General features: G+C 50.3%; 1 long non-coding RNA gene across 1 annotated transcript in view; it reads left to right on the top strand.

The window, feature by feature from the left end:
• Window positions 1-4,950: 4,950 nt before the first annotated feature.
• LOC123276337 (uncharacterized) overlaps window positions 4,951-26,265 on the top strand; it is a 40,890-nt gene continuing 19,575 nt past the window's right edge. Inside the window, exon 1 of the long non-coding RNA XR_011493889.1 lies at window positions 4,951-5,036. This is a non-coding gene — a long non-coding RNA (uncharacterized lncRNA). The remainder of the gene's footprint in view (window positions 5,037-26,265) is intronic.

Consider the following 26,265-nt stretch of genomic DNA (forward strand, 5'->3'; position numbering starts at 1 on the left):
CCATCTTCTTGCCTGTACTCTGAGTGACCCAAAAACAGAGACCACAGCCAGGGATATGCCTGGAAGAGAAAGGCAAAATAGGCACCTAGAGCAGAGGACTTATGGGTGCCAATAGTAACAGAGGTATCAGTGTCAGCAGTGGTAATCGGACTCGTAAAGCAGTAACTGTAAAGCAGTAAATGGCCACTATTGGGCATACTGGATACCGCTTGAGCTCTCTAATCTTCACGCTCAGCAAGGCAGGTATATTCTGCTTTGCAAAGGGGGAAACCAAGGTTCAGGAAGATAAAATAACTTGCTGGAGGCCACATGGCCATGATCCAGATGCAGCTCTGGGGCACCAGGGCCCCTATGCTTCCAGCACACACTGCTGCCTTGGGCTCTGGGCCAAAGACCTGACACGGGCCTCGAGAGTTGGGCAGACAGGGAGGGAAGGAAGCCAAAGTGCCCAGTGGAGACCTCTGGGGAGGGCCCAGTGTGCGGGGACAGAGCAGCATGCGCAGAGCCGTGTCAGCTGACATGCAAGGGGGAATAGGGGTGCGGGGGAGGCCGGGGCAGGGAGGTGCGCTATTAGGCCAGGGGAGGTCACGGCCAAGGGAGACCCGGGCTACCCTGGACGCTGATAATGTTCTTTGGGAAGCAAAGACGGTAATCACGGTTTTCTAAAACTGGATTGTGGTGATGGTTGCACAACTGTATAAATTGACTAAGAACCATCAAATTGTTGGCTCACAATGGGTGAACTATGGCATATAAATATTATCTCAGTAAAGCTGTATGAAGTTTATAATCATGAAACCAACAGCCACGAGGGTGCTGAGTCACTAGGTCTCAGCAGTGCTGTAGGCACTTTGAGAAGAGAGGTGAGTAGCATCTCACAGTAGAAAGCCTGACCGATGGCTGTCCAGCCTTTGCTTGAATGCCTTCAGTGCCAGGGAACTCGGTACCTCATAAACCAGCCCATTCGAGTTTGAGATAACTCTCTAATCCTAGAAAGTTGAAATCTATCACTCGTCCTTATCCTGCTGTGCAGAATAAACCTCTTTGCTTTGCCATGTGACATCTCTTTCAGCACTTGAGGTCAATCATTGCATTCCCCCCAAGTCACTTTTATCCCATGCAGAAATCCCCATGGTTTTCATATGACAAGATTTCCAGCCTCTCCCATTCTCCTGGTGCTCTCTACCATACTCGCTCTTGTCTGTCAGCATCCTTCTTAAAATGTGGGGGCCCGATATTCTGAGATGTCAGCCCAGAGCCATGGTTAACGGTTTGGATCCTAGAGTTAAAGCTCTCTGGGTTCAAATCCACACTCTACCACAGCCCAGCTGTGTGACCATAGTTAAAAATACCAACCTCTGTGAGCCTCAATTCTCCATCTGAGTTATTGTAAGGATTGTGCTGACCCTCACCTTTCTGAGGGGTTCTGCTCTCCAGCCCCTTTAGGTGGGCTTGGCCTGGCTTGGTGATGGCTAGGGCGAGGGAGAGCCATCCAAAAGAGCAAGCTGTGACAACTGCGCATCAGCCCAGTGCATATGAACCACTGGGACAAGGGACTCCACCCTCTGCCGACCAGGCTTTCCTCCCATGGAGCTTTGGTCCTTCCGAGAGGGGATGAGACAATGGGAGGTGGGGCAGAAACTTCTGCTGCTGTGCTGTCTCGGATGCCCAAGAAATTACTCCTTTCTTTCTCTTTCCTCAACAATTTCATTTTAAAAATTTCAAACACACAAAGTTGAAAGCAGTATTTGGCAAATCGTCACCTAGACACAACAATGGTTCACGTTGCCCCGTTGGCTCCGTAGGTCTCTATTTAGACATACTTCTTTTGCTGATTCATTGGAAAATAACAGGCAGACACCATGACCCTTCACCCCTAAGAATTTCAGCACAGATCTCCTAAGCACGAGGACGTTCTAGACATAAACACAAGGTTATTTTCACCCCAAGAAGATCTGTGCTAATTTCTTAATATGTAATTTCCAGTTCATATTGAAATATCCTCAATTGTCTCCCAGTTGCCTTTTATAGCAGTTTTTTTTTTCCCAAACCAGGATCCAGTCAAGTTTTCCCCATTACATTTGTTTGTTTCTTTAATCTGTTTTAATCTACAGCAGTCTGTCCACCTGTTTTTTTTTGCCTGGCTTTTTTTCAGGAGAGTCTCCTCTTAATGTCCCCCTCTGTCCACTGCACAAACCTCTCCCCAAACTACCCCCAAGGTGGGCGAACAGGCCACATACTGCTCCACCCCGAATTACTGTCATTCCAGGCCTTTCTCGTTACAATCTGTTTACTTGAGGAAGCGGCTACCCCACAGGGCCAACCTCGGGTGTCTACACAGCCCAGCCTTAGCCAGGTCTAGGGCTCCAGTCAGTTGAAATCTAACTTGGTTCTCTGCTCACCTCCCTCTGGGGTTCCCGGGAGTGTAAACGCCCTGCAGCTTCTCCCACCAACCTGTTCATCTCTTCTGACGTTGCCCTCAAGTCACCGACTCCACACACTATACTTCCACTAACTAAAGCTTACAGACAAAACAGACCTTTCCCCCTTCCAGAAAGATGGACATCCTTTTTGATCAAAACTGCACACAGTATGAAGAAATCATTCAGGTACACACAGCGCAGTACTGGCATACAGCAAGCACTCAATAAATACAGGCTGTTGTAGCTGGGGCAGTGCACATGGGAACATTTCTCTCCTTCATCCTTCTATGGAGACTAAGGTGGCAGCTGTGCTTTGGCAGCCACTTCATGCTAATGAAGCACCTGAGCTTCTGATCATGTCAGACCTGCAGATCTCCTTTACGTGAAATGCCGTGAGGCCACCTCCCTCTTTTACATTTGTGCAGATGCTTTTAGCAGCCCAGTGAATGACATTTGTCCTTTTTCATTTCGTCTGGGCTCTGGCCCTTCATCCCAACCGGTTGCTTCATTTCGAATCTTGGGATTTTGCCACTGGATGTATCAGTTCTCCCTCCGGGTTTTGCTTTCTGCAAATTCGATCCCCTGACTCATAAGTCATCATCTGAATAGATGACAAGAAATAGCGAAGGAGACTGGGGCGTGCCATCGGAAACCCCCCTCCAGCTTGATTCACTCATGCAACAGATGTCCCCTGAGCACCTGTAATGCCCTCCAGAGTGGCACTGCTTGATTCTCTACATGTGGATGTTCAGCCATGCACAATTTGGTTAATCATACTTTAAATGTAGCCCTTATTTCTTCATCTTGTGCACCAGGAATCCCGAAAGACTCAGGTGTTCTGCTAAAATTAAGTATACAATATGCATAGTAGTGCCTCCATGTACCAGTCTATCAACAATGCAAATGAGGTTAATTTGACCAATTACCCTTATAAGCCACGGTGGCCACTAGGAACACCTGCCGTCTTTTGTAAGGGCTCAAAATCTGACTACAGATCAACATCAGACATCCAATCTGATTTCCGGAATCCACCTTCTCTCTCAAACCCGGGCAACATTTCCCCTCTCCCATCTTTCCCCACCCCTCTCAGCTTCCTGATTTCTCAGTATTTGCCAGTAGGGGTTCTGTGGTCACATTGGAAAGCTCTCGGATATATGTGGCTGGAATCAGGAGAGCTGAGCTCGTGGAGATCAGCAGGGCTCCCCTTGAGTGCTGCATCATCAGTCTTGGGTCCCAATTACCACATAATCATGTTTGCTAACCTTTCCAGGTTGAAGATTATTCTCCTTAATAAAAGAAATGGGAGAAAATTAGGAGAAAGGAGGCTTTAACTTTTTTCAGTCTATTATTAACATCACATAATCTGCCTTGAACATCTCTTCTGTTATTCTTGCTCTGAAAAAAATTCATTTTTGAAGGCTGCTTTTGTTATGTTTACACGTTATTACAAGCCCTCATCATTCTTGGATTCAATAATAATAATAATAATGCCATCTAATCTTTATTGGATACTTACTGCATTCTAGGCACTGTGCGAAATGTCTTACATCTATTCATCTCGTTAGTAAGCATTTCTGAAACGATCCGTTCTTATAATTTGTCTTTTCGGTTTTCTCATTCATGTTCTTAAAATCTGAGCATAGCCATGAGCTCCCAGTGCAGCCACTGCATCTCTTTAAAAGCTGCCGCTCTCTACTTTCTCCTGGGTGATGGGTCCTGCCTCTGAAGCTAGGACGATCTGGGTAGGCAGGAATCCTGCCTTCCAAGACCGGCAGGAGGCGTGGTTCCCCGGGCTGTACGGATGATACAAGGTCTTGACTCAGGGTAACTGGTGGCTATGTAAGGGAAGGGAGAAGCTTAAAATGAACCAAGGAAGGATGCAGGAAGTGGAGAGGTGGGCTGAGAATCAGGCTCCTAGGAGTGCAGTGGGAAGGAGTCCAAAGGTTAAAGTCTGGGAAGCCTGGGCTTGGTCAGGAGGTGGGGAGAAGGAAGTCATTCCAGATGGAGGCGGTAACAGTGTGAACCCATCTGTGAGGGTTCATTTTGTGTGTCAACTTGACTGGGCTAAGGATGCCCAGATAGCTGGTAAAACAGTATTTCTGGGTATGTCTGTGAGGGTGTTTCCAGAAGAGATTAGCATTTGAATCTGTAAATTGAGTAAAAAAGATTCATCCTTGCCAATGTCGGCAGGCGTCATCCAGTCCATTGAGGGCCAGATTAGAACAAAAAGGTGGAGGAAGGGCAAATTCTGTCTTTCTTCTTGAGCCAGGACATCCATCTCTCCTGCCCTCAGACATCGGAACCGGAGCTTCCGGTTCTTGGGCCTTGGACTCTGGGACTGACACAAGGCTGGCCTTCCTTTGTCCTTGGACTGGTTCTCCAGCGTGCTGGCAGCAGGTCATGGCATACCTCAGCCTCCATCCTCGTGTGAATCAATTCCTGTAATGACTCTCCTCTCATACATCACGATATATCCTATTGGTTCTGTTTCTCTGGAGAACCCCACTACACTATCATTTCTTTTTTCAGTAATGAGCGTCAGAAAGGAGTCCAGAGGACAGGTTCTCTCTCCACTTCCTCAGCCTGCTGAGGACTGAGGCTGACAACAAGCAGGTAAGATCTTATAGGGTGATGTACTCTTAGCAGAATGAACTTTTCTAATGATTTCCAGAAGGCTGAGTTTCCTCACCACTCCTGGATCTTGCCTCTGTTCTGTTCTGTGATTTGCATTAAGAAAAAAAAAAGATACAGCTTCTCCACTGTGCTGTGAACTCTTTGAGATAAGGAACTGTGTTTTTGCAAATTTCCCTCCTAAGACCTAGCATGGGGTAGGTGTTCAACAAATATTTGATGAGTTAATGAATGAAATCCAAATACTCTCATTATGCTTTTCTGGCTGGGTAGAGAAGAGTCCCAGAACAACATCATTTATATTTTTTTCTCCTTCAACAGACCCTAGAAATTCTCCACAATGCATCCATTCTCAGATGTGTGGATTTCCAGGCAAGTGTTCTGCACACAAAAACTGCTCCATATATGTTACTGGTTCATCTAACTAAAGACCCCAGAAGAGACTAGCACCCCAAAGGAGCAAATATTTCTCTTCTGGGCTCCCCAACTTAAAGCAAACATCGCTATTATGAGCAGGCAGTAGGCAGTTAATAAATACTTCTTGACTAATTAGGGAGTGTAAGTATGCAAAAGTGGTGAATTAGAAAGAAAGAAAGAGAGCTGCATTAAAGATAATCAAACCACGAAGTATCTAGAACAATAGCTTCTCCCCTGCATTGTGTGTGTAGGGAGAGAAAGGCTGGCTAGCTGGCAGCTCTCCCTTCTCATTAGTCTCCACCAGGATAGTATTGCAATTAGCTCCGGATGGCACAGCAATTATCTTCTATTCTTGGAACAAACTCCTGGGAGATCTGAGTTTGGGTGGTGAAGGAAGGTTTTACCAGGGACAGATAAATTCACTGTGAACCCCTTCTGAGTGAATACTCCGCGTGTGGCTAATAGAATGTTAGCCATCAATGTAAACCTGACTGGTGGCTTCGTTTTATATCAATGACACTTAAACACGAGCTCAAGAATTTGGATGGCCAATTAACAGAACATGTTTTGGGAAATTATAGGTTTCAAATTTCAGAAAAATCGGTGAATTTAGACAACTCGAATATCTGCTCCTCATTAAGGTTCTGGCTGACACGGGCTTGCTACTGAGATGGGGACTGAAAGGAGTAAAAAAATAATGTTCTCAATTATCTTGCCAGTTATTGAGCCAGGTAAAGACTCCACCTCACCGCCCACTTGACAATCCCTTTTAAACAGCTAAATTTCCTGCATTTTAATCAGCTGACAGACCCAGGAGGACGGGCTGTCTGGGATGTTTGCTCGCCCTGGCTGGGGAGGACCGGGCTTGGCAGGCACAGGGGCCTCCAAGGTCCTTGTGGAGGGTCCTTGCCAAGAAGAGAGCCTCTTCCTGGGGTCAGAACCAAGCCACAAATCCTGGCTCTCCGACCCCTCCAACCAGCAGATCTTCGCTTCCTCTTCCACCCGTCATGCTTTTCTTTCTTCTGTGACAGGAACGACAGCCGTAGGGCCTGGAGTGTTTTGTCAAAGGGCCTAAGCTAGAATCCTGCCTGGCTCCACTGCCTGCTAGTTGGGTGACTCCAGCTTTCTGAGGCCCAGTTTCTCCCTCTAGAAAATGGGTATGATAATATCTGCCGGAATCATCCAGAAGGTGCTGGAAAGAGGAGGTGCCTGGATGACTGCCCTGAGCCTGCAGGAATTGTATCCACTGGTTTTGTTGCCCACAGTCATTACGGGAATGCTGATGATCACCTGTGCTTAGGACGAGCCCCAGGAGCTCTGTGTTGATGCAGGGCTTCCCTGCAGATGGTGCTGCGGCCCGGAGAATGCTGCTAGCGATAGGTGGGGAGAGGGGCAGCTGCACCTGAGGGTTCAGCAAAAGGTGGGTCCGGCCTCAGTTTCTACTTCCTATACGTCCTTGGTGTGTGCTCCCACAAAAGTTTCCCCACTGTCGCATTTGGTTTCTCACGGGCCAGTTACCTGATAAACCAGTGACTCTGTTTCTCCTTTTCCGCCCTCTCCAGTGGATGGAACAGTGGGTCTTGCTGGCCTCCTCTGCCCAGGCCCCTCCTGCCCACCTCCCCAGACTAAGCCAGCCACTCCCCTTGACCCCTGCGAAGCGCTGCAGTGGCCTGTGTCTGCATCTCCTGTGATCCCTCTGGAGCGTCTTAGCATTTAGATGACTCCCCTGGGCTCTTGGAAACATCCTTGTTCTGACTTTGTTTCCCATCTGAGATGAAGCTAGGCAATCTGAGAAAGGAGCTAAGCCAGTGATGCAGGAGAGAAAGCCCCAGGATCCCCACTTGGTGCTTAGAAGACAAAGGCCCACCTTTACGGCCCAGGTTAAAGGGCTGGGCTTGGCTCCAACACACCAGATCGGAGTCCCAGCCCCACCACCCAGGGCTCGTGTGACCAGAGGCTCATTATAGGGGATGCCCTAAGTCTGCTTTGCCTGCCTGCCCAAGGAAGAGAATGACCCCTGCCCTCTAGGATGCAGTAGTGAAGATGAAATGAGATGAGACACGCAGTGGGCTTGGCAGAGGGCCTGGCACACAGTGATATTCGCACGAAGGTGGTTACTATTCAGTGAGGAGAAGAGGTGATGGAGCCGGGTATCAGACCCGGGAGCAGACAGGACAGCTAGTGAGGGAGGACCGTGGGAGGGAAGTGACAGTGGGTTCTGGAGAGGAGGGTTTCTTGGTGACCGTTGAAAGCCATTGTGGAGACCCGTCATTACTCTGCAGGCCCCCTGGGGTGGCCGTGTTGGCAGGGATCTGGGCACGGGGCAAAATGAGCCGACCATAAGGCCAGCTATATGGCCATCTATTTTTGCAACAAAAATAGATGGTGTCACAGGCTTTGAGAGCCGGGTCCCTTTGACCCGCAGCTGGTAGTGGAGGCCAAGGCCTCCTGGAGACCACCCCACTCCTGATCAGCTACTTTCAGGCCAGCAAACTGCAGGAGGCAGTGAGTGCAGGATCTAGTCTCCAGGAAGCCAGTGCCGAGGCCTGAGGGCTGGAGCCTGCACTGAGCACATCACGAGGGGACTGAGACTGTCTCTCCCCCGTGGTGATCCTGTCCCTTGTCCCATGAAGCTGCCTTCCTACCACAACAGCAGTCTTTGTCACATTGCACAGTTGGAAGTGCAGTTCTGAGGCCTGATTGCCTGGGCTCACACCTAGCCCCACATGCATTCTCTGTGTGGCCTTGGGCAGGTGACTTAGCCCCACTTTGCCTCAGTTTTCTCAGCTGCAGATAGAGTTGTTGTTAATGCACGTAAGGTGCTGGCAGCAGGGCCTGGCATTGAACACACGCCCCATGGGTGTGATCTGGAACTACTGTGTGCTGGTGCCCAGGTGCCCCAACCTCACACCTCTTTCTCTCCCTTTTTATAATCAATCAGTTTCTCAAGTTTCCTTGTCTCTGTCTGTCTTGCTTTCGTCTTCCCTTTCTTAGCACCCTATTCATTCAACAAACATATGAAGTGCCTGCCATATGCCAAGCACTGGGGAGGGAAGGGTATAGTGATGGAATATACAATGGGTCCTGCACGAGACTCTCCCAGACTCCACAGCTCATCAGAGCAGCAGTCTTTCCATACTGCTGCTGTTTGTACCATCACTACAGTGGAGCCTGGCCCTGAAGGCCGAGCCCACCCAGCGCCCACAGAAGACAGGGCTGCCATCACCCTCACGTTTGGGGAGAGCTGGTGATTCTGGGGGAGGGGGATCTTCCTTCCTGAGACAGGGGCATCAGGGGTAAGAGTCTGGCTGGGAGTGAGTTGGGCCGGAGGCTGACAGCATGGCTGTCAAATCCAGGAGCTCCTCATCCAGGGGCCGTGTGCCTCTGCCCTGCTAATGACAGAGCCATCACTCACAGGACACCATGGAATCGTGCAGGACCAGAGACCGCTATATCTCCCCAGACAGAGTGACAGATGTCATGGGGGCCTGGAGAGCTCCGTGGGGAGAGTAGGGATACCCTCCCCCCTCAATCATGTCATGTTCCCCAGAGTCACACTGAAACATTCTTATACACCTCAGTGCCTTTGCATGGGCCGTTAACCTCTGCTGAGCCTGCTCTCCCCTGCCTCAAGCCTTCTCCATCTGAGAATGTCCCACATATCCTTCAAGACTCAGTTCCAGGGTCACCTACTCTGGGAAACCTTCTTCAATGCTCCAGGACAGAAGGAATCCGCGTGTCCTCCACGCTGCTCTGATGCCCTGTGCAGACCTTTCCTACCACGGTGGTCACAGTGAACAATGAGTATTTGTCTGGGTGTTTGTTCCCCCTGCCGTAGACAGTGAGTTCTTGAGACTAACGACCAGGTCTCTGCTTTCCATGTATCTGAGGGCTGAGCACAGAGTTGACCTTCAACACGTGTGCTGAGGAATGGATTGTCATTGCTGTCACCATCCGCCTCTCCACAAGTCTCCACGCTGAGCAGGAGCCAGTCCCTGCTTGATGCCTGGCCTGGAGCACAGACCTGCCTTAGGGGTTGGGGTTTGGAAGGCCAGCTGGATAGAACAATCTAGAATGAGGAGGCATTTTTCTATTGAGGACCAAACCTAAGCTCTTTTTTCCGAATGAACCACAAGAGAGCAGTTTGGAATTGTTTCTTCATGTACATGTTGAGTCTGAGCTCAGATCTAACTAGTTAAGTCTCTTATTCCTATCTGAGGTGACCCACAAAACATGAACTGCACCCACTGGAGGCGGAAGTGAGACAGAGCGTCACAGGCAGAAGTCCAAGGAGATGCCTCACAGACCACAGAGGGAAAAAACAGAAAAGCAGTTTAATTTCAATTTCGTAATGCAGAAACAAAGTGTTCCTCGTGTTTGCTTTTAAAATGGAGAACAAAGAACATAAAGTGACTTAAATGAAGAAAGTAATTAGAAAAAAATTCCTTCTGTTCTCTGTGTGATGGCTAGTTAAGGAAGAGAGATGAGGACAGGAGGGGAAGGGAAAGGAAGGAGAGCAGTGCGCAGAGATAATGCTGGGAAAGCAAAGGGCCGAGAGGGAAGGGTCTTTGAGAAAGCCAGGCGAGGAAGAGCGTGGACACACACATGCGCATGCACGCACACACGTTCTGATCTCATCAAAGACCTGCTTTTTAAAATTTGTTTTTGTTTGTTGTTCTTGTTTTTGCCATTTTAAGGAGGCAGTCTTGAACCCATGTCTCTCTTGCTTTCTGACTTCTACAATGAGAAGTTGCCAGTGAGAAGTCTAATGCTATTCTTAGTATTGATGTCTTTTTTTTTTTTTTTACAACCTGGGGTTTTTTTCTCCCCCTCTGGAAACTTTTAAGATCTCTTTTATCTTCATACACATCACCACGAAATTAGTGTGGGCCTCTATTCATTCATTGTGTTGGATGCTCAATGGGCTTTTGAAATCTGGAAACGCAGGTCCTTCAGCTCTGGGAAATGCTTTTGGATTGTTTCGTTGCTAATGGACTCCCTTCCATCTGCTGTTTCCTCGGGCCTCCTAGGGAGATCTTCTACCTTCCCTTTATTTCTCTCTCCTATTTTCCATACCTTTATTTCTTTCCTCTTTCTGAAAGATTTCCTTGACCTTAGCGTCCAGATGCTTCTATTGTCTATTTTATTTCTGCTGTCACATTTTCAATATCCGAGGGCTTGCTCCTCCTTCTCTGGTTATTCCTTTTTTTAAACAGTTTTATTAGGCATAATTTACACACCAGAAAATTCACCCATTTTAAGTGTATGACTCAATGATTTTTAGTAAGTTTACAGAGATGTGCAAACATGAGTAACATCCGTTTTGGATTACTCCTTCCTGTACGAGCTTTTGTTCTAGTTTCATGGGTGAAGTGTCTTCTCTTATCTCTCTGAAGATGTGATGACCGTTTCTTTGACATTTTCTTTCCTCCAATTTCCTCTCTTTGGCTGTTGCTCAGCTGGTTTCAGTTTCTCTTTCATGTTGGAGATTTTCCTCAAGTTCTTCGTTGCCCTTTGCGGTCCACTAATATTTAAGAGTAAAATATTAAAAAGCCATCTGGACATTCTGTGTGCATGGGGGTCATCTGGCAGTTGATGAGCTTCACCATAGGAGTCATTTGGGGGCCGTTTCTTTGGGGATCCCCACATGTCAGTGGCAGTGGGTCTTTTCTAGGGGCCATTCAGTTTCTCCAGAGAAGAATCCACCGACCTCCTCTCGGGTGGGGGTGATGAGTGGGGTGGGGTGGTGCAGATCTGGCTGCCAATATCCTTGGAGATGTATGGCGGAGGAGCCTGGGGGCACAGCCATTTGTGGGTAGACTTTCATTTAATCTTCCTATTTTCCCTCTGGCCCCTCTCCTTTCTGCTGTTCCTGTTGATCTGGGCTCAGAGCCTCAATTTCTTCACTGAATCAAGCCCCTGCTGGGGGTAGGAGAGAGGTGGTCACCTGGCTGTACTGAATGAGGGTGGGAACTTGGGGCATCTGCTTCTTATACAAACTTTCTACAATCCCTCAGATTTCAGTTCTGCCATTCATCCTTATCTTTTGCAGTCCGTGGTGCCCGCAATTCCTGGGCCTTGCCAAGATTCCACAGCTTGACTTGGCTCCGTTCTCAGCAGCATCCCCCTGTGTAGGCACATGGTATTCAGCGTTCTCAGCTCTAATAATCCCTCCACCTGCTTTCCATCTTCCAAAAATCTGTTGACATCTTTTGTCTTCTACTGTTTTTTGCCTCTCATTCTTTTCATTCTTGTGGGCATGTGTTTCTATTCCTTAATTCACATTTTAGTGGAGTTTTAGAAAGAAACAACAAGAAATCCATGGGCTCAATTTGCCAGGTTTAACCTAAGATGTGGGATTAAAGACTTTTCAAGCTATAGTGTGTTTTTGCAACCATAGACATAAGGAGAAACAAGAGGAGGTCTCCTGTATTCCATACTAAACATGTTATGGATTCTCTTCTTGTCTTAGTGATCTTTCTAATCTGGGTCACTAGTTCTTAAAAAAGATGTGGGAAACTGAAGGAAATCCTGAGAAAGGAGCCAGAGATGATCAAAGGGATGGACTTTTGATCCAGGAGAATGTTGGAAGGTGTTGCTGCTGTTTAACTGGGATGGGAGGAGGCTCAGCGATGTTTTATTCTGAATTCAGATTCCTTGGAGTGATTTTTGTCTTGAGACATCTGCCACTGTCCTATTTTGTGTTAGTATGAATGTCTAAGTTGCCATAGAAGAGGCAGCCTAAACTCGAGAGAGGGTCCTGGGGGAGAGACCAAGACAGTGTTAATCAGGATAGGTTGGCTGTGTAGAAACAAACAAACGCTGAAATTTCAGTGTCTTGACACAGTAAAGGTGCATTCCTCCTTCATTTCACCATTTTGTCCCTGCTTGGGAGCTCCCTCCAAGAGGTGGCCCAGGGACCCAGGCTGCATGGAGCTGACAGCTACGCTGTCTGAAACACTTGGCTTTCCAGGGTTCTGCAGAAAGGGAGAGAGAACTGGAAGATCATGCAAGATGCTTGTAAAGGCCAAGACTGGGAGTGGTTTATATCATTTCTACCCGCATCCCATTAGCCAGAACTCTGTCACACGGTCCCAACTTACCTGCAAGGGAGGACGGGAAATGTAGCCTTCCTGTGTGCTCTGGAGGAGGTTACCGTGTGGTAAGGCTGTTTCATTGTCTCTGCCACCTGTATACTGGTTTTCTGAGGGAGATGCCAACATTCTGAGGGGAAGGGGAGGCATGGTCTCTGTGCCCACAAAGTCTGAAAAGAGGAAATAATGTTCAATTAAAGTAGGAGACAGCAGTCAGACATAAAGAGAACTTTCTTGACTTTAAGGGAGTCAAACATTAGAACAGGCAATTAAGGGCCCAGTGCAGTGGTGTAGTGGTTAAGTTCATGTGCTTTGCTTTGGCGGTCCGGGGTGCACAGGCTCAGATCCCGGGCACAGACCTAGCACTGCTCGTCAAGCCACACTGTGGTGGCATCCCTCATAAAATAGAGGAAGATTGGCACAGATGTTGGCTAGTGACAATCTTCCTCAAGCAAAAAGAGGAAGATCGGCAACAGATGTTAGCTCAGGGCCAATTTTCCTCACACACATACAAAAAAACCCAGGCAATTGAGAGGTGACATCTATGGTTGTGGACCCCTAAGAAAAGAGCTCCCGGGAACTGCTGGATCTACCTGCTCAAGGGATGAAGCAGATAACCTTTTGAGATCCCATCTAATTCTGGGACTTTACTCTCAAATACGGGAGCCTCAAAGGTTGCAAAGCTGAACAGCCAGGACTAAGGTGGACCCAGGTCTTGTGAAGCCTGAAGCTTATACTACTTTGGGTACCTTCTGGAAGAAAAATAATACAAAATTATGGACATGAAGTTGGGTACAGGCCTGGAAGGGCACTTGCAGGTGGAGGGCCTCAAGCATAAACTTATTAGCTTCCCAATAAATCCTCCCCTGGCAAGGACAGGCCCATTGCTCCATTGGAACCAATAGATTCTCGTGCATCTTACCCCAAAGGACTTGCTCTTCTAGATTCTAGATCACCCTCATGATTTTTTTCCAAATCTTTAACTCAGCAAAAAGTCCTTGAATGCCCACGTGTGCAAGGCACTGGGCTGTCCCCTCATTCCCTGCCTCCTTCGCAGAGCAGCGTTGGGTGCCAGTGCAGGGAGCGTCGGTCTTGACTGAGGAGTTCCTATGTCCATGCAGGGAGCATGAGGGCAAAGGAGGAGGAGGGGAACGGGCACAGAAAGCCAGACCAGACAGCAGGGCCATGTGTGCCCTGAGACACAGGTGGTCGTCTGTGGGCATCAGGCCCCTGTGCTCAGAGGAGAAGTCCATGCTGCTCTTTGTCTTGCTTCTCAGAGGAAATGTTCCTGCAGAAACCGCACAGAGACTCAGAAGCCTGCCGTGGAATAGAAGGCTCAGCCGTGTGCTGCGGCCTGATGGGCAGACACATCACTCCTCTCGTGGGGCTGGAGTCGAGTGTCACCACGCAGAGTCAGCAGTCTGGACTCAGACACTTGGGCTGGAGCCCAGCTGTCAGCCCTGTCCCCAGGTTGTCCCTGGCACTGTCTGGGCCTTTTGAGCTGATCGAAGTGCAGTGTCTGGAAAACACCAGACCAGCGCTAGGTCCTGCATGCAACCTCTGAGTGTTTGCTTTCCTCCTAGAATTTTTAACCAGCAGAAAATCACAAACCTGCTGTGATTGCTGAGGCCTCTCATCTAGTCAGGCGACCAGCCAAGGGATTCGCTGGGTGACCTCGCAGGAGACCTTCATCTCCCTGAGTCTCTTTTCCTTCATCTGTAAAATTGAGAAGATAACCCCTGTGAAGGGCAAATTTTGTCAAATGGTCAAGGTCAGCATGAGTTTACAGGGTGGGGAGGGGACACTGACACCTCACAGTCTGTCCTCTGGTCCAGTTGTGCGGGTGCTAGCCAGGGGTCTAGACCAGGTGGGTGTGATGGAGATAATTGGGCAGGTGGGACCCTTGGAAGCCCCGAATCTGCTTTGTGGTTTATGATGGGTATTCTCCCGTGGTCTGCACTGAGCTGAGGCTTGGCAAGGCCAAGCAGAAGAAATAAAAACAACCAACCTACTAAAGTGATTTGCCTGAAAATTTTCACATGGAGACACATTGTACTGAACACAGAGTTGAAAATGCATTTTAAAAGGCTTTCTAATGAAGGAAATGCAAAACAACTCACGTTGGATAAACCTCTGTGGCAGAGCGCCATTGGAGGGGGAGCAGAGCCTTCCTCAGCCGGAGAAGGTGGGCCCAGGAAGAGGCCACCCTCCCAGCGACCCAGCTGGACCCCGGGCTGCCCCCTTTTTCTGCCCCCAGCATGGTCTAGACTGAGGGTTTCTGTTCTGGGTCCTGAACCCATCAGAGAATTGGGTGAAAACTCAGATCCCTCTTCCCAGAAAAAATTCTAAGCCCAGTCACGAAATTTTGTCACACACGAAATGTTGCATCTGTCAATGGGTTCTGCATCTCCTGAAGCCCATCAGTGAAGCCCTGAAAGATGTTTGGACCCCAAATAAGAGGACGGCCTGAGAGTCTGGGAAGCAAGTGGTGTAGACAGCTGAGAGCAAGGCAGGGCGGTTTCTGGGCAGAAATTGGGGTCATAGTGAACCCTGAGGGAACCCAAACCAGCCCCCCAAACCTTCCGGGCCATCCTTTTCCTTTCTGATACAGCCCCCTCCACGTCACCCCCAGCACGTTTCTGTTCTCTTCAGGACCTGATCTCAGATGGCCCTGTTCAGACCCAGGTCTCCTCAGCCCAAGCGCCCCTGCAGTGACTCAGGAGCACGAGTCCTGAGACGGCAGATCTCCAACCCAGGCGCACAGTGGAGGCCCCTGGAGGCTGTGGAAACAGATTGCTGGGCCCCACCCGCCCCCAGAGCTTCTGATTCAGTGGGTCTGGGGTGGGCCCTGGAATTTGCATTTCTACCAAATGCCCAGTTGGGGCTGATGCTACCATCTGGGGACCACTCCAAGAACCCAGAACTCTGAGACACCTCTTCTAACACTTTGCCCCTGGAGCTCCCTGCTTCGTGGTTTCCTTCCGAGTTTGCATAAAACAACAGCTTCCTCACAACTCACTTGATTATACTTCCAACTCCCCTCCGCAGATCTTTTTAGGCTGGGGGTGGGGTGGGGTGGGATGGGGAGGGGAGGGGAGGGAAGTGAGTCCCCCTTCCTCAGTTCTCAGACCCTCCCTCGTCTGTCCTGCTCCATCTGGAAAGTGAGTGTCCCCTGCCTGACTCTGGACATGCGGTGGGGCTTCTGCTGGGGCTATGGCGGAGCCTGGGACCACCTCTGGTCAGCTTCACACCCAGGAGCTGTTTTGGTGACAGATTGATATTTTATTCAGTGCGTTAAATGGCTGTCAGGGGCTGAGTGTGGTGAAGGATTGCCATAGGAATACCGCCCCAAGGCCAGGCTTGGGGGAAAAGAAGGCAGCCTGGCCTCTCCTCTGTGGTGGCGGGCCTTCGATCTGGGCCCCAGAACCTTCCACTGAATCTCTACCCAAGGTAGCCAGCCACACACATGGCCCTCCCAGTTCCTCTTCCCTTCCTCACCCCCAGGCTCCCCTTCCCCCAAGCTCTGGCATGGAGGCCTTGGCCAGCCCTTGGCCTCTGGATTTGGCAGTTTCCAGCGTCTCAGTTCCAGCTTGGCTGCCCATTTTGCATGAAAAATTGCTTCCTTTATTTGGGCCTCAATTTTCCCATTGGTAAAATTGAAGAATTGACTACAACAGTGGTTTTCAAACTGGGTTCCACAGAGCCCAGGGTTCCACAGAGGTTAAGGTGCACCCCAGCCCGCCACCTCTGCTCACTGAGAGCGGCCTCACTTGTATCTCCTTTATATCCTGGGGTTCTGTGAACATCTCATTCAGAAGATGAAAGTTCCACTGCTAAAAAGTGCTTTGAAAATCACTGGCCTAGATGATCGTGAAGATTTTCTGCCCTCTGGTTTTATCTTCTGTATTCTGTAGTTCATAGACCTCGACAGCTTTTTCAAGTCCCTCAAGACCTCAGCCTTGAGTTTCTCCTTGAGCTTCTGAAACTCAGTGCTCAGGAACATGTGTTTCTTCCAGGAGAGAGGTGGGGATGGCAGGCCAGGCTGGTTGGCCCCTTTTCCAGTCCCTGACCTGTCTAAGAGGGTATCTCCAGGCAGGGTAGACAGTGCTGGGCTGGGGGAAGGTGGTTTGAGTGGACACCAAGAGCCTTTCAGGGTGTGTGTGTGTGTGTTTCCACAAAGAAGCAGCCATCTGTGAAGGAGTGGGACCCCATTTCTCAGTCCCTGTGAAAGACCTGTGTGAAAGCCCAGCAAACTCCCAGGCCGAGCAGAAAGTGAGAGTGGAGGTCGACTGAGACCCACCCATTGAGGGTATCTTCCAGATATCAAATTGACCTTCCACCACTGAAGATGGTGCACGGCAGCCAGCAGGCACGATTAACAAGCCTGGCATACTGGACCACCAGGACAGAAAGGGGCATCCCTGGGATGCCTCTCTAGGAGCCAGCAAGGTGCGGGGAAGACAGTAAAATTCACTGAATTGGAGGAGCCGAGGCCATTTCTCTGGAGAGGAGTAGGCAGGCGGTAGATGGGGGCTATCTATTATCAGGCTCAGGTACGTGTATCCTTGTTCAGGAAACATGATGCACGGGCTTCTGGATTTACAGTGAGAGAGAGGTAGGTCTCTAAATCACTTTACAGACCCTGAAGCCATGACTGGAGGCTGCTCAGGCTGGAATACATTACAGGGTGGAAGCATCTCCTGGGATGCATGCAAATTGTGGCACCACGGCCACTCCAGGGGCACAGAAATACTCAAGGGGAAGAAGGAGGAAGGAAGCTGTGCGATAGGATTGTGAGTGTGAAGGGAGAGCCCACACAAGGGGGAAACAGGCAGCCTGTGGTGAGGATAGCACTCCCATGGGAGGCTCAGGTTCTTGCCCTGCCCTGGCACATCTTAGCTATGGAAATTTGGCCAAGGCCCCCTACAATGTAGGAGAAAGGGTTTTGCAGCCAGATAGGGCTGGGTTTGAGTCTTGGCTTTACCAATTCTTAGCTGGATAACCTTGGCAATTTATCCTCATGCCCAAGCCTCAGCTTCATTATCTAGAACATGGGAATAATCATCTCTGTGGATGTCACTATTTGTTGTCCATCCAAAAGTGAATGTCTCCTTTCTCCTCAGATTTCGTTTAGATGGAACATGCTCAGGGAAAGAGGGCCCTCCCACAACTTCAGTGGATAAACTAGGATTGGTCTAATCCAAGCAAGGTCATGCCATTTTCTTTTTGTTATTGATTGGTTTTGGGGTGGGCATGTGACCCAATTTTAACCAGTACGATACAAAGGGAAGACAACTGGGGGACTTCTGGGAAGGATTTTTCTTCCTCTTATGCCAAGAAGTCCTTTCCATCCTCCTGCCACGAAGGAGGTTGGGTAAGGATGTGATGCTTGGAGCTGTGGCAGCCATCCTGCAACCATAAGGTGATAAGCCTAAGAAAGAGAAGCTAGCACACCAAGGATGGTGGAGCAGAAAGATAAAACGAGACTGGGTCCTTGATGACTTTGCTGAGCTGTTGCATCAACCCTGGGATTCCCTGTCCCCCCAGCCTTCTTATCTGAGATAGTGAAGAATCTTTATTCCCGGAGACATTAGCAGCTACACTGTTACCTGCAGCTGAAACGCTCCTTTCTGTAACGCAGCAAGCTCACGGGGTGTTGTGAGGATGAAATAAGATAATAATGTTGGGGAAAATTCCAAGCCTGGGACTTGGCTCAGAGTAGGTGTTCAATACATGCTGGTTTCCTCCCTCTTCTCTATTTTCATGTCTTAATTTTAGATTTTTTCCTGCTCTACCAACCTCAAAGGATTGTGGTAAGAAACAAATGAGATAATTGTTATTTATTGCCACAATAATGCTGTCCTAAAGAATAACCACAGAACCTCAGTGGCATATCACAATAAACATTTCTCTAGCTCACGAATTTGTGACTTTCTGATGCAGGTGGGCTCCCTCACGGGGCTGGTGGTCGGCTGGCTGTCAGCTGAGGTGAGGGGGCAGCTGGGCACGGACTTCTCTTTCTCCACAGGGCAGCCGGGTGGGTTCACAGGGCAATAGCAGAGGAGCGGGAGCCAGCAGTGTGGCGGAGGCCAGAAGCAGGCAGGGGGTATCACCAGGCACACCACGCCCACAGCGGGAGGGCTTGGTCAAACTGCATAACAAAGGGTCAGATGAAGAATTGGGCTAGTTTTTAATTTTTGTTTTTTTTTAAATCATTCTACCACAATAATATATATGAAAGGACTTGTAAATTGTAGGGAAAAGACAATGGCTAACAAAAGAGGAATGTTATATGAAATGTCCAGAATAGGTATATCTATGGAGACAGAAAGTAGATTAGTCGTTGCCCGAGGCTGATGGGGTTCAACCGACCCTCTCTCTCATCAACAGAGTGATTAAGAACTGCCTTTCAGAAAATCTGCAAAATCACACAGCCAGGGCACGTGCAAAAGAAGATATTGTACCTGAAACGACCTTGGAACTAAAGATCCTCCTCCCCACGGAACCCAAGGACGGAGACGTGACCGGAACCTGAAGGTCGGACTCAGCAGAAGCGAGGGGTTCCTCATTCTGAAGATCCTTCCCCACCCTGTCATAAATGTTGAAAACTTCGCCATAAATGCTTGAAGCCCACCACCCAATACCCGTTCCATCTGCGTTTCCATGTACCAGCCCTAAGCTCTTAAATTTTGCCCCAAATCCTGAATGGAGAAGACAGATCTCAGGGCACACACCCCCTTTCTCCTTGCAGATGGATCTTGCAGAATAAAAGCCGATTTCTCCTGCAAAGGCTGATGCCTTATTTATTGGCTTATTTATGCACAACGGGCAGAGAACACCAATTTTGTGCAGTAACAGGGTTGGGGAGTTTGAGGGGTTGACAGCTAATTAGAACATAATTCTAATGTTCTAGAATTGATTGTGGCGATGGGTACACAACTTTGTAAATATACTGAAAGCCATTGACATATGCAGCTTAAATGGGTGAATTGTATGGTATGTAAACTCTATCTCAACAGAACTGTTAAAAAGGAAAAAGAAAAAAAGGCAGGATGATCCTGGATCACGGAGAGGAGAGGTGAAGCACTGGGTGGTGGTGACATCCCCCATTTCCCACAAAGCCGCCAGGACACCACCAGGCAGGGCCATTAAAAAACCAACGTGTTGAAGATTTTCTCTGCTGTCCTTGGAAATAATCTCTGATTTATAATGATTCTGTGGGGAAAACAAGATTCTGTTTATAGCAATTCGCCAGGTGGAGAGCAGGCCCCCGCGTCCTGGAGAGGCGCCGGGAGCTCAGCCCTGCGGGGAGGTGCGGGCTTCTGACAGGCACCGTGGGGACCCCGCCCCAGCCCGCGGAGGGGAGGAACAAGGCTTCCTCCGCCCTCTTGGGAACCCTGGCTGGATCTGAAAATTAAACTGACAAAGACAGATTAATAGGAGAAAAGCCCATAAATGTAGTTGACATAATTTTTATCTGACACTAGAGCCTTCGCCAGGAAATGAAGACGTGAAGACATGTCACAGCCGGGTATTTTCAGGCTGGCTTGATGAAGAGTGGACGGCCGTGTGGAAAGATCATCGCCCAAGGACCACTTGTCCTCGACTGTGGACCGGGGGAGACTGAGCAAGGCCCGTTCCTTCAGGATCCTCCCGGGGTCCCTCCGTCTTCGGAGGTAGGGTGCTCCTTTCCTCCAGACATAGTCGCGGCCTCCGGGCTGGAAGGGGCATTCATGGCTTCTGTTCAGCTGGGCGTTTGCAGAGGTGAGGCTGTGCACGGGTTCGGGCGTGGGAGCCACGAGGGCGCGGGCGCGTGGGAAGATGAAGGAGCCGGTCATGCTGCGAAGAGGAGCTCAGAGTGCGAAGATCGGCAAACAGACGGCTTACTACCTGCAAGGCGGCCGTGTCCACAGGCTGCTCCGCTGACTCTGAACTCGAGTCCTGAGGAAGCAAAGTTGTTTTCAAGGAAACCGGCAACTGCCACAGCGTGCCAGCAAGTGCACGGGCGCCTGATCCAGGCTGACGTGAGCTTCCGCTTTTCTCTGGAACATCTCTCTCCGCCCGCTTTGGCTGCCCAGCTCCTACCTGCTCTTCAGGACTCAACAAAGACATCTCCAAAAAGCCTCCCCCGATCCTCTGGGTGCCCCTTCGCACCTCTGTGGCGCCCCCGTAGTTGAGGGTTTATTATATGGAATGGAGCTGTTTTCATGTTAACATTGTAAGCTCCTGGTCCTAATAATGCCAGAACACTCACTTCTGGCATAGAGAAGGAAGGAAGGGAGGAGGAGAGGAAGGAGGGGAGGGTTCCCTTCTCAGATGGGCTGGTGAGTCCAGACAGGCTGCCTGCTTCTGGGGCAGCCGATGACCATCCGCAGCTCTGATGAACCACTGACAAAGCTTGGTCCCCACCACCCCAGCAGTGTGGTCTGCAGGCATCTTGGACCTTCTGGGGTGACCCAGGGAGACTGAGAATAGTAGCCAAGTCTGGACCCAGGGCCTGCTGCACTGGTTGTATTGCCCCAAATCATGAAATGTGCCACCGGCTGGGGTCTCCGGAAGCAGACTCTGGGACAGTTTACTGGGGATCAACACATGTGAGGGAAGGGGGTAGAAGCAGGACTGGACAGAGGGAGAGGTGGAACTGTGAGGCCCGACAAAGGCTCAGTCAACTCCGGGGGAGCTCTGGAGCAAGGAGTGCCTGGCAGCATGCCCTATCCAGGCAGAACAGTGGGACATTTACTGTCCCTTCTTGCTCAGTCACCCGGTGAGGGCTGCCCCAGGAGGGGCATGACCTGGGGCAAAGCGGCTCTCTATAGCTGAGGCAGACCCTGGAGGGGCTGACACTTGAGGCTGTGTGCTGACCCCGTACCTCCCACCCCCCACGGCTGGACAGTGACTCCTTCCTTGAAGGGGGATCTGGGCAGTTCATCCCTATGTCCCCCATGGTAGGAGTCATTGAAGCTACGATTCATTGAACACTTATGCCAAGCTGTACAATTATCATCCTTTATAGGTCAGGAAACTGAGGCTCAGAGAGGTAAAGTAACTTGCCTGAGGTCACACAGCTGGGCCAGAAAGTGGTGGAGCTGGACAACCTGATAGGCTGACCCCAGAACCCCCACTTTTAACCACTGACCCTAATTACTAAGGGGAAGGGGCATAGTTACACAGGGACCAAACTCACTTTCATAGTGAGTTTTTAAAACAGAAAAACTCATGAATATATATGTGTGGGGATAGTGATCACAAGGGAGCTCTTCGCCTGTTTGCCTGACTGCAGACTTCTCACTGTCCCCAGTGGGAGTAGAGAAAACTTGGTCAGTCCCCATCCCCCATCAACTGATCCTGCTGAGGGAAGGGACAGCCCCTGGGTGCAGCCTCCTCTCCAAACCCCATTCTGCCCACCGAGCAGGGGCTCAGGAAGCGCATTCAGCAAAGGAAAACCCTGCAGTGTAGTTTCAAAGATATCAAGGGGGCCGAGGGCAATTGCCTTGCTGAGAGAATTGCTCACATTTTCGTGCTTTTGCAGAAAGGGCTGCTGGAAATGAGGATGCGGGGGGTGGAGGGAGCAGGGCCTGGAGGCTGAAGCACCCTCCTCTTCAACTTAGCCTCTGTGCTGTGTTTCTGGTTGCTCATTTGTCCATCCACCTCCTATCCACCCATCCACCCACCCATCCACCCATCCACCCATCCACCCATCCACCCACCCATCCACCTATCTACCTACCCATCCACCTACTCACCCACCCATCCACCAACTCATCCACCCATCTACCCATCCATTCATCCATCCACTTGCTCACCCATCCATCCGTTCAAAAGATACTTTGTGAGTCCACTGTGCAGCAGGCACTGTTCTAGGCACTGAGGAAACAGCTGTATAAAGACCTGGCTGTCACGGAGAGCATATCCTGGGCCTTCCTGCCCCTTCCTATCTCTGCTGAGAAGCGAGAACTGGCATTGCTGTTGCAGCTGTCGAGGGCCAGATAGTAAATATGTTAGCCTTGAAGGCCATGAGGCCTCTATAGTAGCCACTCAACTCAGCCAGTGTAGCCTGAAAGCAGCCACAGACAATATGTAAATAATGTGCATGGCTGGGTTCTAGTAAAACTTTATTGACAAAAATGGGCCAGGGGAGGGTAGACTCCTGGAGAAGCACAGAACTAGGAAGGGCCTCAGAGACCAGTGGTTTTCTTTTTTTTTTTTAAAGCTTCTTTTTTTTCTTTTCCTTTTTCTCCCCAATGCCCCCCGGTACATAGTTGTATATTCTTCGTTGTGGGTCCTTCTAGTTGTGGCCTGTGGGACGCTGCCTCAACGTGGTTTGATGAGCAGTGCCATGTCTGCGCCCAGGATTCGAACCAACGAAACACTGGGCCGCCTGCAGCGGAGCGTGCGAACTTAACCACTCAGCCACGGGGTCAGCCCCAGACCAGTGGTTTTCAACCGTGGCTGCATATTAAAATCACTTGGGAAGTTTTCAAACAATAGCCATGTCTGGGCCCCACCCCAGTCCAGGGTCGTCAGACTTTCTGGGGGCGGGGCCTGAGCATGGGTGTCTGGTCCAGTTCCTCAGGTGGTTCTAAGGTGCAATCTGGATTGAGAACCACTGGCCCATTGCACTGGATCACGTTATAGAGCAGGAAACTGAAGCCCAGGGAGATAAACAAGTCGTCCGAGTTCACACGGTCAGTGTGAGTTGGGGGGCTCATCCAAGGTGGCAAAGTGCCGTCTGGGATCTGATTTTTTGACTGATTTGGACTCCAGCCAGTCCTCTTTCTATGACCCGAGCTGCCTGTCAGGGCTGAGAAGGTGGCGCCCGCTGTCTGTCATCTTTTTCTGTAACTGCTCTTTCCTTCCGACAGGTGGGTTCCCCGGTTAAGATTTCGATGGCCTGCTCTGTGGACTAAGTTGGAGATGTGACGTTGGGCCACCCTGGGGGCTGTGGAGAAGCGGAGTTTTGAGCTTATCCATCAGGGAGGCAGCATAGAGGGCAGTCATAAATGTGGGCTTTAGAGAGAAACAGAAGCCCATTCGCCAGCTCTGTGACTTCAAGCAAGTCCCTCGGAGACTCGGTTTCTCCACTTATCGAACAGGGATAATAGTACCTGCCTTGTGAGAGGGTTGTAAGGATTAGATGAGATGACGCATGTAAATGTTTACATCATTCCTGGCAAAGAATTAGTGCTAATAAATAGCAGCTGTTCCAGTCTTTTCATTCCATCTTGGCATTAGATTCACTTCTGTGCCTTCCATAGTGTTCTGTGTGATATGCTTGGCAAAGTCAGACGCAGAAACCCAAGTGGAAGATAGAGGGCATTCCAGGCACGAGGAAAGATTGAGGAAAGGCCCTGAGGTGGGAATGATGGAGCTGTGATGAGATGTGGCTCTGAGGACCCACTCAAGTGCCACCAGCCCTGCTTGTCTCCTGCCTCCCAGGACCTCTCCCCCGCCCCTAGCTCCTGGGCTCTGCTCCACTGCAGGTGGAGTTCTCACTGTATCCTGTTGGTTTGGGAACATGGCCTCAGTGTGAGGACAGGCATACCATTTACATTGTAACCCCCATGGTGCCTACGACCCTGCATGACACACAGTAGGGATAGCCAGTCAGGCTGAAGAGAAAGTGACTTCTAATAAACAAGTAAGAGAGACAGGGCAGGGAGGGCGGAGTCAGGAAGGCTGAGAAGCTTCCATTTGATGCAATGGGAAACAAGAAGCTGTGGTTGGACAAGCAGGGACTTGTAAACAGGAGCCTCCCAGGGGTTCCTGGGGACCCTGTACTGTTATGCCTCGAAAGACCTTGTACTGCTCTGGGAGGAGAGGTGCCTTGCCCTTGGCTGGGATGGCAGTGCTTCTCTACCCATCACTGTCACACCCTTCCTCTCCTCCCCCACAGCTTGCAGTCCATCCCCTCGCTCACTGCCAAGGCTGGGCCTAAGGTGCCTGAGGCCCTGGCGGCCGCTCTGCCTGACAGTGCTGGGCAGCCTGCCCAGGGCCCGGGGAGGGGTGCGGAGGAGAGGACAGGCTTGGGAGAGGCCAGGGCTTCTCTGTGTCCTTGCACGCTGCTCTCTGCAATGGGAGAGCCAGTGGGCCCGGAAGGGAACCGGTGCAGTCGACTTGGGGTCTACCCAACGAGGCCAAAGATGATCATAACTGCATTCAGAGTCCTGATGTCACCCTCTGCATCTGTAATAACCAGCAGAAGAATGTGAACAAAGTGCTTCCCTGTGACTTGTCTCATTCAGGATCTCAGGCCGTTCTCTTAACCTTGTTGGTTACTTTCTCCGGGCTGCGAGATCGTTTCCCAAGTGGGCCACCCGGGGAAAAGGTGTTGGCTTTTCAGCTGGTGCTAATGGGCCCTAACGTACCCATGCCTGACTTACCCAATCAAGATAAAGAGGGCAGAAGGGCCCCGGTCCCCTGGCTCTCCTGTGGTTCCCCCAGGATTGAAGTGTCGTTGGGGTGGGACATGGAGCATGCTGTGTGATTTTCCTCCAGGGCTGCAAACCCAGCCTGGGGGTGCCACTCATTCTCTGAGCTTTAAGGCTTGTCCCCCGCCATGGACTCCCTCCCTGGCTAGTGTCCGCTCCATCCTCAGTCCCCCTTGGGTGGAGAGGCTGCGGGATCCGTCTGGATACAGAGAGCGTGGGATTGATGTGCTGTTTTTAGTTCCGTGGGAGAAGTCACAACACGGGGTTGTAATTTCTCTGCAGTTTCTCTCCTCAACAAGGCATCTGTGGAGTGCTACAAGGAGATTCTCATCCAAACAGACAGGGCCTGTGACTGGAGCCAGCCTCATGAGTGTGCCTGGGCCCCGTGGCCCCTTCCGCCTCCCAGAGGTAGTTGGCTTTGCTCTGAATTGGGGAGTCCTTTAGGCGCCTGTCATCCTCTCTCCCTCCATCTCTGGCTGACTCACACACCCTGAGTGGCACCTGTCCACGCCTTGGTCACCTCTTGTTTCATGTTCTGTCTGAGCTGACTGGTCTCCTCGATGCCACCCCTGATGCCCAGCACATCTGGTCAGCTCAGTCACCACTGTGACCCCGTGCCAACTCCTGTGCTATGTCTGCAGATCCAGAGATAAAGAGGGTCACGCCCTGCACTTGGGAAGCTGGCTGCCCGGACAGGAGGGGAGGCTCAGAGACTAACACGGGATGCTTGCTCTAATGGCAGAGCACCCACAGAGGGAAACCCTCATCTCCTGGGGGAGTGACTGGCACAGCTGGAACTCAGACAACTGGGGTTTTGCCCTAGACCAGCCAAATATAGAGAGGGCGACATTTGGGGAAAAAATGCTTTTAGATTTTGTAACCAAAAATGTTGCTCAGTTTACCTGATGATAAGACGTGCCTTCTACACAGCAAGATGCTAATAGGAAGAATGATTATTTAAAATAGGATGCTTCCAAGTACCTACTTAGTATCCAGCTCCTCACTCCCCGAGCCACCGTAGGCACTACCAAGCCACTCCCTGTCCTTGCCCTGGACATCAGGACTGCCAATCACAGCTCTGGTGGTCAAGCGTGCTCCAGCGTTCAGGTGCTGCTGGAGCTGAGTCTTGATGGGCCGGCAGGACTTCACCAGGCGGGTGAGGGAGGGAAGTGGAGGGAGATCCAGCTGGCGGATGGAGGCGTGAAGGTGTGCACCATATTCAGAAGAGTATACATGGTTTGGCCGGGCAAGGGGGACTGCGTTCTTATTTTG

The sequence above is a fragment of the Equus asinus genome, chromosome 13 (genome assembly GCF_041296235.1).
Source record: "Equus asinus isolate D_3611 breed Donkey chromosome 13, EquAss-T2T_v2, whole genome shotgun sequence".
Classification (NCBI taxonomy): domain Eukaryota; kingdom Metazoa; phylum Chordata; class Mammalia; order Perissodactyla; family Equidae; genus Equus; species Equus asinus.